The 13,322-nt window shown below is 37.4% G+C and overlaps 1 protein-coding gene across 3 annotated transcripts in view; it reads right to left on the reverse strand.

Moving 5' to 3' along the window:
• Nucleotides 1–13,322, reverse strand: part of LOC127661438 (galactosylgalactosylxylosylprotein 3-beta-glucuronosyltransferase 1-like) — a 126,298-nt gene that overhangs the window by 54,135 nt on the left and 58,841 nt on the right. For 2 of the 3 annotated variants that reach the window (XM_052152156.1, XM_052152154.1), the window contains exon 2: nucleotides 6,361–6,576. The gene's annotated coding sequence lies outside the window, so the exon portion shown is untranslated. Of the gene's footprint in view, nucleotides 1–6,360; nucleotides 6,599–13,322 lie in introns of all 3 variants that reach the window. The other variant, XM_052152155.1, reaches the window with a different exon arrangement.

Genomic DNA, 13,322 nt, shown 5'->3' on the forward strand with positions numbered 1-13,322 from the left:
ATAAGCGGGATAAAGAACAGTCAGACGATAATGTTTTCAAAATAAACACCAACAGAACTCCAACAGTAACTGGAGGTTGAATACAGCTGTTTATGGAGACTCTGCTGTTTCTTCTCACATAATAACATAATTTAAACTTACTTGTTGCATGACTTCCACAGTATATTTTACTGTAGTATTTCTAAAATTTGTTACAATTAAAAGACATCCACATACTGTGACTTCACGGTAAACAGGACCAAGAAATTACTGTAATGTAGCAATGCTGTGTTGTAAAATAATGATCATCTGTTTTTGTTTTATGTACAGTGTTTCTTTTCACCATCGTTGAGTTTGGTATGCTGAGTGATATCTTGTGTGCCTGATTGACAAGTCATGATAAAGTTCATAAAAGCCAACCATACTATAGCCTAGCTTTGCAAATGTCCCTTCCTCATTGTTCATTTAAAATCATACCATTTCTTTACTCTCAAATGCACCATGTAGACTATTCATCATGGTCCAACATAAAGTCAACCACTAAACTGACTAATTTTCTCCATACATCACAGTACAATAAATTGTGTTCTTAGACACAATTGTATAGAATATGTGAACCGCACTGTGAAAAAAATAAAAAAAATAAATAAAATTTACTAGGTGAAGAAAATATTACTCTAAAATATATATTTTTTTCTCAATGTTTTTGCCCTGAAGAATGTATATTATTATTATTTTTTTGCATGCTAGCTAATAATTAGCATGCAGTACCAACCTCCACTATCAGTAGGCATGAAATCTTAGAAGGTGACAGATGACAGCTGTGGTACTTGATCAGTTGATTAATAGTTGTATAATACTCTAACAAATGTATTTTACCAATCTTAATCAAGGAAAGAAGCATATAATGTTTGATAGTCTTAATGTCTCGGTAATAAGCTCTGTAACCAGCGCCGGAACAAGTAGGCTATGACTGACACACGAATGATCACAGGCTTATTTTGAATGTGTGCTCTGTTGCTCCATTTACACTGAAATGGAAAAAGAATCAAAGTGCTTCGCAGTAATCATATTTAAAACATACCATTTCAAAATGACCACATACACAAACCTGTAATCTAAAATACAAACACTCCAAAACTGTGTCCTGCGTTTAATTTGTCCGACTCAAAGGCCAGTGGAAACAGATGAGATTTCAGATATGACTTAAAAGTCTTCTATGATCACACTGGGCCATGTTGCGAACTGTTTATCTGGAAAAGTGAAACATCTGGCAAAAAATACATGTCATAAAAGCACAATTCAAAATAAAATCTAGATGCCTGAAATTGAAGAATTTGAATACAAATATATTACAACTGTATAGTAAAATGTAATTCACTGTAATAATAATATAAATAATCAAAATATCACAAGCAAGACTAAAAGTATAAAGAATAAAAGTTTGGCAAAAAATAAAAAAATAAAAAAAATAAAATATATATATATATATATATATAGTGTGTGTGTGTGTGTGTGTGTGTGTGTGTGGGTATGAATGTACACTCACCTAAAGGATTATTAGGAACACCTGTTCAATTTCTTATTAATGCAATTATCTAATCAACCAATCACATGGCAGTTGCTTCAATGCATTTAGGGGTGTGGTCCTGGTCAAGACAATCTCCTGAACTCCAAACTGAATGTCAGAATGGGAAAGAAAGGTGATTTAAGCAATTTTGAGCGTGGCATGGTTGTTGGTGCCAGACGGGCCGGTCTGCGTATTTCACAATCTGCTCAGTTACTGGGAATTTCACGCACAACCATTTCTAGGGTTTACAAAGAATGGTGTGAAAAGGGGAAAACATCCAGTATGCGGCAGTCCTGTGGGCGAAAATGCCTTGTTGATGCTAGAGGTCAGAGGAGAATGGGCCGACTGATTCAAGCTGATAGAAGAGCAACTTTGCCTGAAATAACCACTTGTTACAACCGAGGTATGCAGCAAAGCATTTGTGAAGCCCCAACATGCACAACCTTGAGGTGGATGGGCTACAACAGCAGAAGACCCCACCGGGTACCACTCATCTCCACTACAAATAGGACAAAGAGGCTACAATTTGCAAGAGCTCACCAAAATTGGACAGTTGAAGACTGGAAAAATGTTGCCTGGTCTGATGAGTCTCGATTTCTGTTGAGACATTCAGATGGTAGAGTCAGAATTTGGCGTAAACAGAATGAGAACATGGATCCATCATGCCTTGTTACCACTATGCAGGCTGGTGGTGGTGGTGTAATGGTGTGGGGGATGTTTTCTTGGCACACTTTAGGCCCCTTAGTGCCAATTGGGCATCGTTTAAATGCCACGGCCTACCTGAGCATTGTTTCTGACCATGTCCATCCCTTTATGGCCACCATGTACCCATCCTCTGATGGCTACTTCCAGCAAGATAATGCACCATGTCACAAAGCTCGAATCATTTCAAATTGGTTTCTTGAACATGACAATGAGTTCACCGTACTAAAATGGCCCCCACAGTCACCAGATCTCAACCCAATAGAGCATCTTTGGGATGTGGTGGAACGGGAGCTTCGTGCCCTGGATGTGCATCCCACAAATCTCCATCAACTGCAAGATGCTATCCTATCAATATGGGCCAACATTTCTAAAGAATGCTTTCAGCACCTTGTTGAATCAATGCCACGTAGAATTAAGGCAGTTCTGAAGGCGAAAGGGGGTCAAACACAGTATTAGTATGGTGTTCCTAATAATCCTTTAGGTGAGTGTATATACACACACATAGCTAATTTATACCAGACCAGCTTCGAAGATTGTCAAAATCACAGTGACTGACTAGTTATTTATCAACATACACAGTTAGAATGCTGAAGTAATCTAGCTAAAGAGATTAAAATTTGCTTCTTTGCTGACACAGAGAGAGACTGCATTATGTTCAGTTCACTAATACTTTGAGGCAGCTGTCTTCAGTTTCGGATTTTACTGAAACACTGTTTTGTTTCAACTGCATGTTCTTGTGCATCGGTCCCTCTTTGAATGTGTTTTAAATTGTTTGACAGTCATTTTATTGTCTATGTCTGCATTTAACAACGTTACACAAGCACAATATGCCGTGTGTTTTATACATTTTTAAAGCAGCATATTGCATTTGACTTTGTGTGACTTTAAGAGTTAAGGGTTAAAGTTATTTCCTCCTCCCCAATAATAGGATACAAAACAATATTTGCTCATTATCCTACTTCTGCTGACTTTATGACTGAACTTTGATATCAATCTTGTCTGACTGAATTAAGTAAAATTTCCCTCTTATAAGAATAACATGAAACCCACATAGGTTTTTAAACACAGTTAATTTACTTGATAAGCTTTAATATTGTTCAGTTTTAACAGTATATTGTCATTCCATGACTATCATTTAAGTTATATCATGCAAGTTACAACTACTTACATAAACATCTGTACTTGTGTATAATGAACATCTCCTTCCCTGATAGCACACGTACATCACCCAGACATCTATTTGATGTGTGCGTTTACATCTGGAAGACATATTTTTGTCTTGAGTTAATTGCTCATCTGCAATACATATAAGACATTAATTTTTGGATCTCAATCAGACATTCAGCAGATGTTTTTGATTTGGAATGTTTGTAAATCTGATCTTTGTAAGATGTTCAGGAGATGTTTATTCAAATGTGATGCTTTCCAGATGAAAAGATCTAAAACAAACATCTCCTAGCCAAAGGTGTGCTATCTGGGTTATGGTTATGGCAGTGACAGCCAGCATGTCCTCATTTACTTTCATTCATTCTGGCTTGCTTTATTCAGGATCCGGGGCTTTTGTAGATCAGTGGTTAGATGGATTGATCAGGCTTCTGCATTTTTTCACTTTTCTTAGTGCAAAGGGCAAAATGGCACATTTAGCTATTTAAATGAATATCAGATGCTAAAACTACATAGAATTATAGTCTTTACCAGGCATATACTTTAGTGTCTGTTGTTGTTCATGCTTGAGGACTTGCTATTGGCTGTTGTCATTGTATAATTAATGAGGTACATCTGTGCAGGTTTTGGGAGTGTTTGTGATGTTATTAATTCACATTTAAAAGTTATTGTGGGTTATAGTTATGTTTAATATTAATTATCTCAATAATTCTCTTTTGAGTTAGTTTAGTGTCATTGTTGTTGTTGTTTCCCACATAGCCTTTTTGGAGTTCTGAATAAAGTGAACCAATTGATTTGGTAAATTGTTTGGTAAATGATTATGTGTTTTGAAGCACTCATACCACCACACACAGGTGACTTTAAAGTAACTAGATTAAAGTGACTTTTTATGGAATTTAAAGCATCAACTTTTTCTCACAGCCACTTTCTGTTCTGCTATGCTATGCATTCCATACAAATAAGCCAAGCATTGCATACAAGAGAGACATAACAAGTCATGCTAGCTACTGTACAACACATGTCAAAACAACATAGTAAACAAACAATTATTTATAAAGTTGGTCTTCACGTCATATTTATAATAAAGAATCAATAATAAGAATATGCATGATTTGTTTTTCCATCGACAAGCCAGCCAACCTGAATAATGAGGAATAACCACTGTCTTGCCTAAAGCAGCAAAGTCCAGCAATTGAACCTGCATCATATGCCAACATATGCTGTGCCAGTCGACAATGCTAGAGACCACTTGAGATGTTCTTCAAAAGTCAGGATAAAATTAAGCGGTGAATGCCAGCCTAACATGTTTAAGGAGTTTGTCTGATAATAAAATAATATTAACATGTTCAAGGAGTGTATCTGACAATATAATAAAATATTTGATTCATGGTGCGTAGAGGCGCCACGTACCGGTTGATCGCATACAACTTCAACTTGAATGGAATCGTTTTTAATGCTACCAAAATGACATAAAGGTTTGTTTCACGAATCAAACTACTTGTTTACTATAAAACAATGTAGAATCTTTTTAGAAATTAAGACGTTTTCTCTGCATACACAAACAATGTAGAATGTTTGAATGAAACTGATCCAGAGTTAGCTTTACCCCTCCCATCCTCCCAGTTACGGGGAGCTGTTACTACGCTGCAGCAGTTCGGCTGCATAAGTCAGTGAATTGAGCGAGTATTTCACCCTGTGTAACATGCCGTGGCCAATGGAAGACTAGTCTTATAATCTCTCTGCCTAAACGTGTTCACTGTTTTTTTTTTTTGTTTTTTTTAAATGTATGCAGTGTATTTACACATGATCAATTACATTTCACTCAACCGAATGTTGAATGCTTTAAAACGGAGCAGTTTGGATGCAAACTGACCCTAAGGCAGTGGTTATGGTAGTTTTAAAACAAAGCAATTTGGATGCACAAATAGTCAGCGATCATTCCATGTTGTATGCAACTGTAATCATGCCATGGTCAAAGGAAGACTTTTCTCAGCTTATGCCTTTGTCATATTATACCATGAAAATGTGTGTTTACACATTTGTAAATGCAGCGTACATGAATCAATCATGAAAAAAGGTTTCACTTACCACTTTCAATTATGAGGACACATTTTTTAATGACAAAGGCAAAGTTTATGACGTCTGCTCACGTAAGCTCAACCGCACAACAAATCCACCGCTGCAAATGATGAGTACAAATGGATTCCACCGAAGTGTTCAGATTTACATTCCTTTACCAGCAATATTTAGCAGTTTATAAAACATGAAGCCTGGGCCTTTCAGATTGCTTAAATAAAATAATGTGTGGTCTCTCCCTATATTTGTCAAGCGTCTATATCCATTCTCACTGCCTGCAGTAAAAACTGTGAATCTTTAGAAGGCTAGAGTAGTGGGGGTGAACCATAGCAAAAACAAACTACCCACAACCGTGTTGAACCTTCATTTCAATAATTGCAAAATAAGTTACAGTAGGCTGACAAACTGTATATGTCTCCCATAGCCACAAACTGAAACACTAACATGCCTTAGTCTTGCTCAAGGCATTTTGTTGCCAAACAGTAGCATGACATTGCTTGCAGTGCACCAGTTCATGTCAAGTATAACTGGTTTCAATCTTACTCAGTCTTGGGGATATTTACAATTAGTCACTTTTACTGATTGGAAAAGCTATTAGATCATGAAAAGATGCATTTGGAAAAAAGATGCAATGAAAGTGAATTCTGAATTTTTATTCTAGAATTTACATTTTGGGGTGAACTATCCCTTTAAGGCAAGAAAGTTCTATTTGTTTTCATTCATTTTTGCTATGCCAATAATTAGAGTCATCTTGTGGAATTAGTGAATAATGTTTGAAGCGTTTTGTTTTATACAAAGCACAAAAGCCATAATGACTGTAATTGTGAAAGGCAGAATGGATGTTTGTAGCAGCTGAGTATACTCACAAGTAATAGCGTGCCCTTTCTCCTATGGCCAAAGTGGACACTTCAGTAATCCAGAGACTCCAATAATCCTCACAAGTCCCTTGCAGACTGGGGGGGCTGAGAGCGTGGATTCAGAGGATGGGGACGTGTTTCTCAGATTGTCAGGGGCTGTCAGAGGCTTCGAGAGGCAGCTGCTGGCATCCAGACCACGTGGGCTGTCACGTCCTCAGCAGGCGGCTGTGGAGACAGGAGGGGTCATCTGTGTGAGAGAGAGAATGGCTCATTCTCATTCTTGGACAAAGGCGTGCATTGACGAGGAGGACAAGGGGAGGGCAGTGTTTGAGCAGGCGTCATTCATTACTGGATGTAATACATGGTGGGAAATACTGTATGTGTAAATATTAGGAAGATGCAAGTGAATGGGTACCAATATATTGAAGCTCCAAAAGGATAAAGGCAGAATAAGCCTAACCCATAAGGCTCCAGTGGTTAAATCCATGTCTTCAGAAGCGATTTGATAGGTGTAGGTGAGGAACAGAAATATTTAAATCCTTTTTTACTACCACCCAATTTCAAATTCTTATTTTATTTTAGGCAAGTCACATTATTCATGCATATCACCACCTACAGGCCAGGGAGGAGAATTTTTAATAAAAAAGGACTTAAATATTGATCTGTTTCTCACCCACACCTGTCATATCACTTCTGAAGATATGGATTTAACCATTGGAATCTTATGGATTACTTTAATGCTGCCTTTATGTCCATTTGGAGCTTCAAAATGTTGGACTTCATTCACTTGAATTGTGAGGACCTACAGAGCTGAGATATTCTTCTTAAAATCTTTGTATTCAGCAGAAGAAAGTTATACAAATCTGGGATGTATGAAGGTGAGTAAATTATGAGAGAATATTCATTTTTGGGTGATCCCTTTAAGCATCAGCATGATGCCAAAAGACTTTCTTTTACATCAATTGATAATAGCTGTCAATGTGGAAAGAAACAATGGAAATGTTGCTCATTTCTATCATGATACCATGACAACGTAAATATCTGAGGCATTACTGTCTTTTACATATTCATATGCTCTGTTTGAAACCACTCAATCGTCCATTCATTCACTCTACACTATACAGTATAATGAATGCTTTACAGTTCACTGTATGAGGTTAGGGTGATGGAAACAGAGGTGGACACTAATTTGCATTGTGTATGACATTACATATGCCAACAAATGGCAGGAAAAAGTACTTAAAATCCATTTTCAAATATTTTAATCAGACTTTAATCAACAGACTGTGCAATTATTTTTTTGGATCAGATATGTAAAAATCTAATTTCTTGTTTTTCCTTTTTTCTTTTGCTGTTTAAACTACAAATAGCTAAACAAATTTGGTTCAGATATGGCATTTGCTTGAAAATATAAATGACTGTGCAAACTTGTTTTCGTGCTTCTGGCACCCTATAAAAAACTAAATTATGTCTAGGTCCCAAGTTTGCTAAAACCTGCAAAAACCATTATAGATGCTTTTCAAACATAAATAGTTTTACACAAGCTGGCATTATAAATAGCGTTTCTTCTAAAACCAGCTTCAAGGAAACCAAGTTCTGATACTGATTTTTCCACCTGCTGTTTCTTGCACTTTTGGTTGGATTTAAAAGTTCCTGCTAAATTCTGACATTTTATTTAATGGCCTCTGTTTGTATTCATTATTAAAAAAAGGTGAATGCGTCTTCTGTGTCAGTAAAGAAAGTTATTCTCATCTGGACTTGTTGTTTATTAATTCAGTGTAAAAGGGGGAATCACATGGCTGCCAGCTGATCAAAAGAGATTGATTGGAATTCATTTAATTTAACAGATTATTGACTAATACTGGAACTAAAAACAAATTTATAGAGAGATGATACACTGATGCAAGTTCATCTATTTATGTATATAGCATATAATTTGTGACAGCCACCTGCTCAAAAGAAATCTAATAATTGTATTTCCCAGAAAGCACTCATACATCTATAAGACGTCTGGAAAAGGTTGTCCGCAAACATCTGGAGCACATTATATGGAAAGTGTTATGTTGCAATTAGTTTGTTACTAACATCTGATAAATATATTGAAAAGATTCAAATACATTCTATGCTAAACTGGACCCCATAGTCTGCATTGCATTCTTATTATTGTGTATAAACATCTGCTAAACATCTCGAAAAAAGTAGAATCAAATACATGTGAATTTGGAGCGCATCATTTGGAACGTGTTGCATTCTAAATATTTTGGACAAGACTCTGACAGCCACCTTAAAGAGAGTAGATTAACATGTATCATAAATGTCTCAATGACATCTGCTGAACATCTGACCAGTGACATTTTTTAAGCAATTGGTGGTGCTTATATGCTTTTAATGTAATCATATCCCAGAGGATTGTTAAACTAGTGTCCTCTGAGAGTCACTTCATGTGCTGACAGTGAAGGTTGTACAACTGGATGTGTCCTGTGAAGGATGAGGGGATTAGTATTGATCAAGTGTGCCAGCCCACATACACCGGGGATGATTCAACAGTCCATTGCTTTCTATCTGTTACCATGTTGTCATAGAGCCCCCCACTACGCCATCCAGACAACGTTCCTTACCACATCAGCTGAACCATTAATCCAGGGGGAGAGTGGATTGGAAAAAACATGTCAACCTTAAAAAGATTAAATTAAATTCACACTCATGATGGTTCAAACCAGTTATTATTATATGAAGAAAGAAAACCACACATGATGATGATAGTATTTACATTTTTGGGTGAACTATCCCTTTAATATCCCAATGAAGCTCTATTGCTGTCAGACCACCGCACGCATGTGCATCTTTGAAAGCACAGGCCTAATACAGTCAGTGTTTGTCTCCATGGAAACTACACTTTTATGGGGATATATAGGAGATCCCTAAAGTCTGGGGGAAGGGAAAGGAGTGAGGTAAGAGAAACAGTATATTTTGAAAAAAAACATAAAAAAAAACGATCCCAATTTCCTTTAAATCTCCCAGTTATCACTTAGGGGGCTTTCACACTTGGCACGTCTGCTGCAGTCCGATTCCGAGTGCCATTGTTCCTGGTGCCCCCCACAGCGTTGGTCTGGTTTCACACTCACTTGATTCTATCGAACCCCAGTCCATTTGCGTTCATCTTACGTCATAACAAACACGCATGGAGTACACAACGTGACTCATATATTATTTATTTTTTTCATTTTTATTTTGGTGCCATTATGCACAGTAGAATGAACAAAAACTGCGCAACTCATCAGATGTACAAGGGAAGGCAGCATGCTGCTGCTCGCAAACAGCGTTTTTTGATGAGACAGCTGATTGTATGGAATTCATTTGCATCTTTGTTTACACTGCACGCTTAATCAAGCTCGTGTCCAAGGTGAACTTATCACCACTGTCATCTCCTATTATACCCTATATTTAGAACCTATAATAGTATTTATATATAGACAGGCAGACAGACAGACAGACAGAAAGTTAGACAGTAATGTTGATTGTACTTGTATGTCATTGTGGTGTCATTACTTTTTTGGAATGAGAAATGCATGCGCAGGATACTTTACTTCCTGAACGAGTGCGCTTTCACATTCACGCGAATCGCACTACAGATCCATTGCAACCGAACTCAGACCACCTTCTACAGGTAGTCTCGGGTTTGGTTCCCCGGTGTGCTCCCAAGTCCGCATGACAGTTTTCACATTACCAATTTTTCATGGGAACTGTGCTCTGTTTCGAACTAAACTGCCAGTGTGAAGGCAACTTTAGATTCTAAGGTAGTGCTTACTTGCTCTTTGAGGGAAACTGGATTATAATATATTTCGGTGTATGTTTCATAATCGAGTTCTGAATAAATATTTGAAATGGTACAGTTAAACACTCCATTGATCCAGTCTGGTTTCAAGTTCCATTACATCTACAAATCATGGGTGTCAATTAACACTGATGGCTCCTTCAAACACTTCTGTCGACAGACACATTCGGAATGCTGATGTCAAAATTGCATGTTGGCTCGCTTTTACACAGTGGGTGGAAAAAGCAAGAACCCAGTGCAATGACAATAGACCGTCTGCTGAATGTTTGATGTGTGTGGTAAAGTGATGCTGTCGATAATGGCTAAGTTCTGGTTTGCAAGAAGACATCTGTCATTTACAGGAAAATTGGTGGGTTTTGTAATGCAAGTGAATACATCACCCATCTAGTCTCATATTATGATTAATTCAGGCGAACCCACACAAAGTAAATGCTTCATTATATTTTAGTAAGTAGCCCATATCAATAATTAACTTCTGGCTAAGTTCCGAACTGTTCTGTATAAAGTTTTGAAACCTTTGCCAAAAAAGCCTCACACTCATACTTGAACCTATAAATCATCACTTGATCTAATATAGATCTGAAATATAAAAAAACAATACTCAAGCTGTTTTAAGAAAAACTACTCAACGTGATTCAAAGCAGTTAAAGTGACAGTTTGCAACAACATCAGGGTGATTATTGGTGTGGCAAGAATTACTCTCACTGAACACTAATCATTCGATTAATCAGCCAAAAGTGTGGCAGCAGTTCAGGTCAGGAGCAGGGGCGAAAATTTCATCAAAATGTTGGGGGGGACAATAAACATAACAATACTCAAGAGCCATTTTTGAAGGGTTCTTTTGTTGTTGCCCCGTTTGCATTTGTATTATTTTATTTCTTAAACAATTATTTTAAGAATATATCATTATACTATTTACAATACACATATTTTAATGATATTTTAGGGGGGGGGACAACCCTCAGATGGGGGGGGGGGTTCCTGACTCCCCCGACCCCCCCGCGATTTCCGCCTATGGTCAGGAGCTTCAGTTAATGTTCACATCAACCATCATAATGGGGGGAAATATTATCTCCATGATTTTGTTATGATTCTTGAGCCCAGACAGGGTTGGTTTAAGTATTTCTGTAATTGCTGATCCCCTAGGATTTTGACACACAACAGTCTCGATAGTGTACTCAGAATGGTGACAAAAGCAAAAAAACATCCAGTGAACATCCACTCTGTGGACATAAACACCTTGTTGATGAGAAAATGAAACGGAGAATCGCCAGACTGGTTTAAGCTAACAGAAAAACTATGGTAACTCTGATTACCACTCTGTACAATTGTATTGAGCAGAATAGCATCTCAGAATGCACAACACATTTAACCTTGAGGCAGATGGGCTAAAAGAGCTTAAGACCATGTGTTCTTAATAAAGTGCTAAGTGAATGTATATTTCATGACAAAAGGGTATAGAGTTAATTGCTCTTTTTTTAATCATTCTTTTCTAGTTAGTCTTCTACCTGTCAAGTTTCTGTTTATTCTTTGCTTTGTTGTTGAGGAATGTTGAACACATTCCTTGCCATAGCAAATATGGAGAGAAAAAAATGCTTACCAAGCCAGTTGCCATGACAGTGAGTTAACTTCTGCTCCAACCCCCACCCCCCCAACCTCTTCCCACCCACCTAAGGAGAGGTGTCAAAAGACAGAACGCTTGATTGAGATCTACAAGGTACATCCATCCAGTAGGTGATGGGATACATCACCTAATTAACTTGGTCTATTTGAGTCGAATCTAAACCGCTGGTCATGATAATAATTTCTCAAAACCATGAAACAATAGAAAGATGTGGACAATAATGGCTCTAACCAAAGAGGACTCTCATCCACTGCTACAACTCTCAGAAGTGTATTTTGTTTTAAGATGGCATTTGATTGCTCAGAGCATGAGGACCATTCACCTTATGCACTGTATGCAATTGGAACATGGGGACGTGTGATTGAAAACACGTATTTGAAGAGCAGTGAGCACCACCTGAGGAGATTTTCAATACTTGATGCTGTTACAATGGAAATCCCAAGAACACAGGTGTTCAGACTGTGAAAGGATATGAAGATAGCTTTCAAGATAGATTCAACAGGTCTGACTGGTAATACAAATGTTAAAATGTATGTGTGCCACACTGCCTTGTATTCCTCCCCTACATATGACCTAAACCACGGTAAGGGGGCTTGTTTATGGAGTTTGGACACAGTCAAATCGCTGAGGTAGAGTTGAAACTTCTCTTTGCTTCCCTTGAAGGCAAACCCCCTTTGAAACATCCCGCAGAGGAAGAGAGAGGGTTCCACTAAACCCTGCCGGCTGCAAGCATAATGATAACAGCCATATCTTGTATTAGCAGTACTCTTAGTCTAGGCTTTGTGTTCTGGCACAACTGTGAAGTTCAGCTCCACTCACTGGCCTGGTTTGAGGGTTTCTGCAGGCATGGCTCATTTTTTGCTAGGGGGTTTAGATCACACCCACTTATCCTGTGTAAACAGATATGCCGATCCATGCAGGATCCTAGCCAAGTAATAAAGGTGTTATAGAAAGCCTGGTTCTCACCACAAACTTCTGAAGGATATTTAGAAGGACAAGCTGATCTAAGCCCAAATGTAGCAAGGCAAAAGAATATAAATTACTGTACTGCTGAAGGAACATGTCATTTTTGCTCAACGATGTCAAGGAAATGTTTTGATTGAATGTGCTATTAATAACAAAAAATATATCTAAATTATGCATGTAAACTGTTATTTTCTATGACAATACATTTCACAAAGGAAAATCTTGTTGCTCAGAGGTTTCTCTTGCTTAGCTCGGTAAAAAAAATATATAAATTGGTTACCATGCTTACCATGTACGGTGAAAAATTATATTTTATTTAACAAGACATGTAATTTTAGTGTATAGTATTCTAATATACAGTACTGTGTAAATGTCTTGGACACAAAAGATTAAAAGAAATTACCTTAAGATGGTTATTTATATCTCCAGCTTTGGTGTGTCAATAGGAAATATACATTTTAAACTCCCAATCATTCCTTTTGTAAATAAAATAGAATAGAAAAGAAGAACAGGGAGCACTATGCAGCAGTTGGCATGGTCCCCACA

This window comes from Xyrauchen texanus, chromosome 21, assembly GCF_025860055.1.
Source record: "Xyrauchen texanus isolate HMW12.3.18 chromosome 21, RBS_HiC_50CHRs, whole genome shotgun sequence".
Taxonomy (NCBI): Eukaryota; Metazoa; Chordata; class Actinopteri; order Cypriniformes; family Catostomidae; genus Xyrauchen; species Xyrauchen texanus.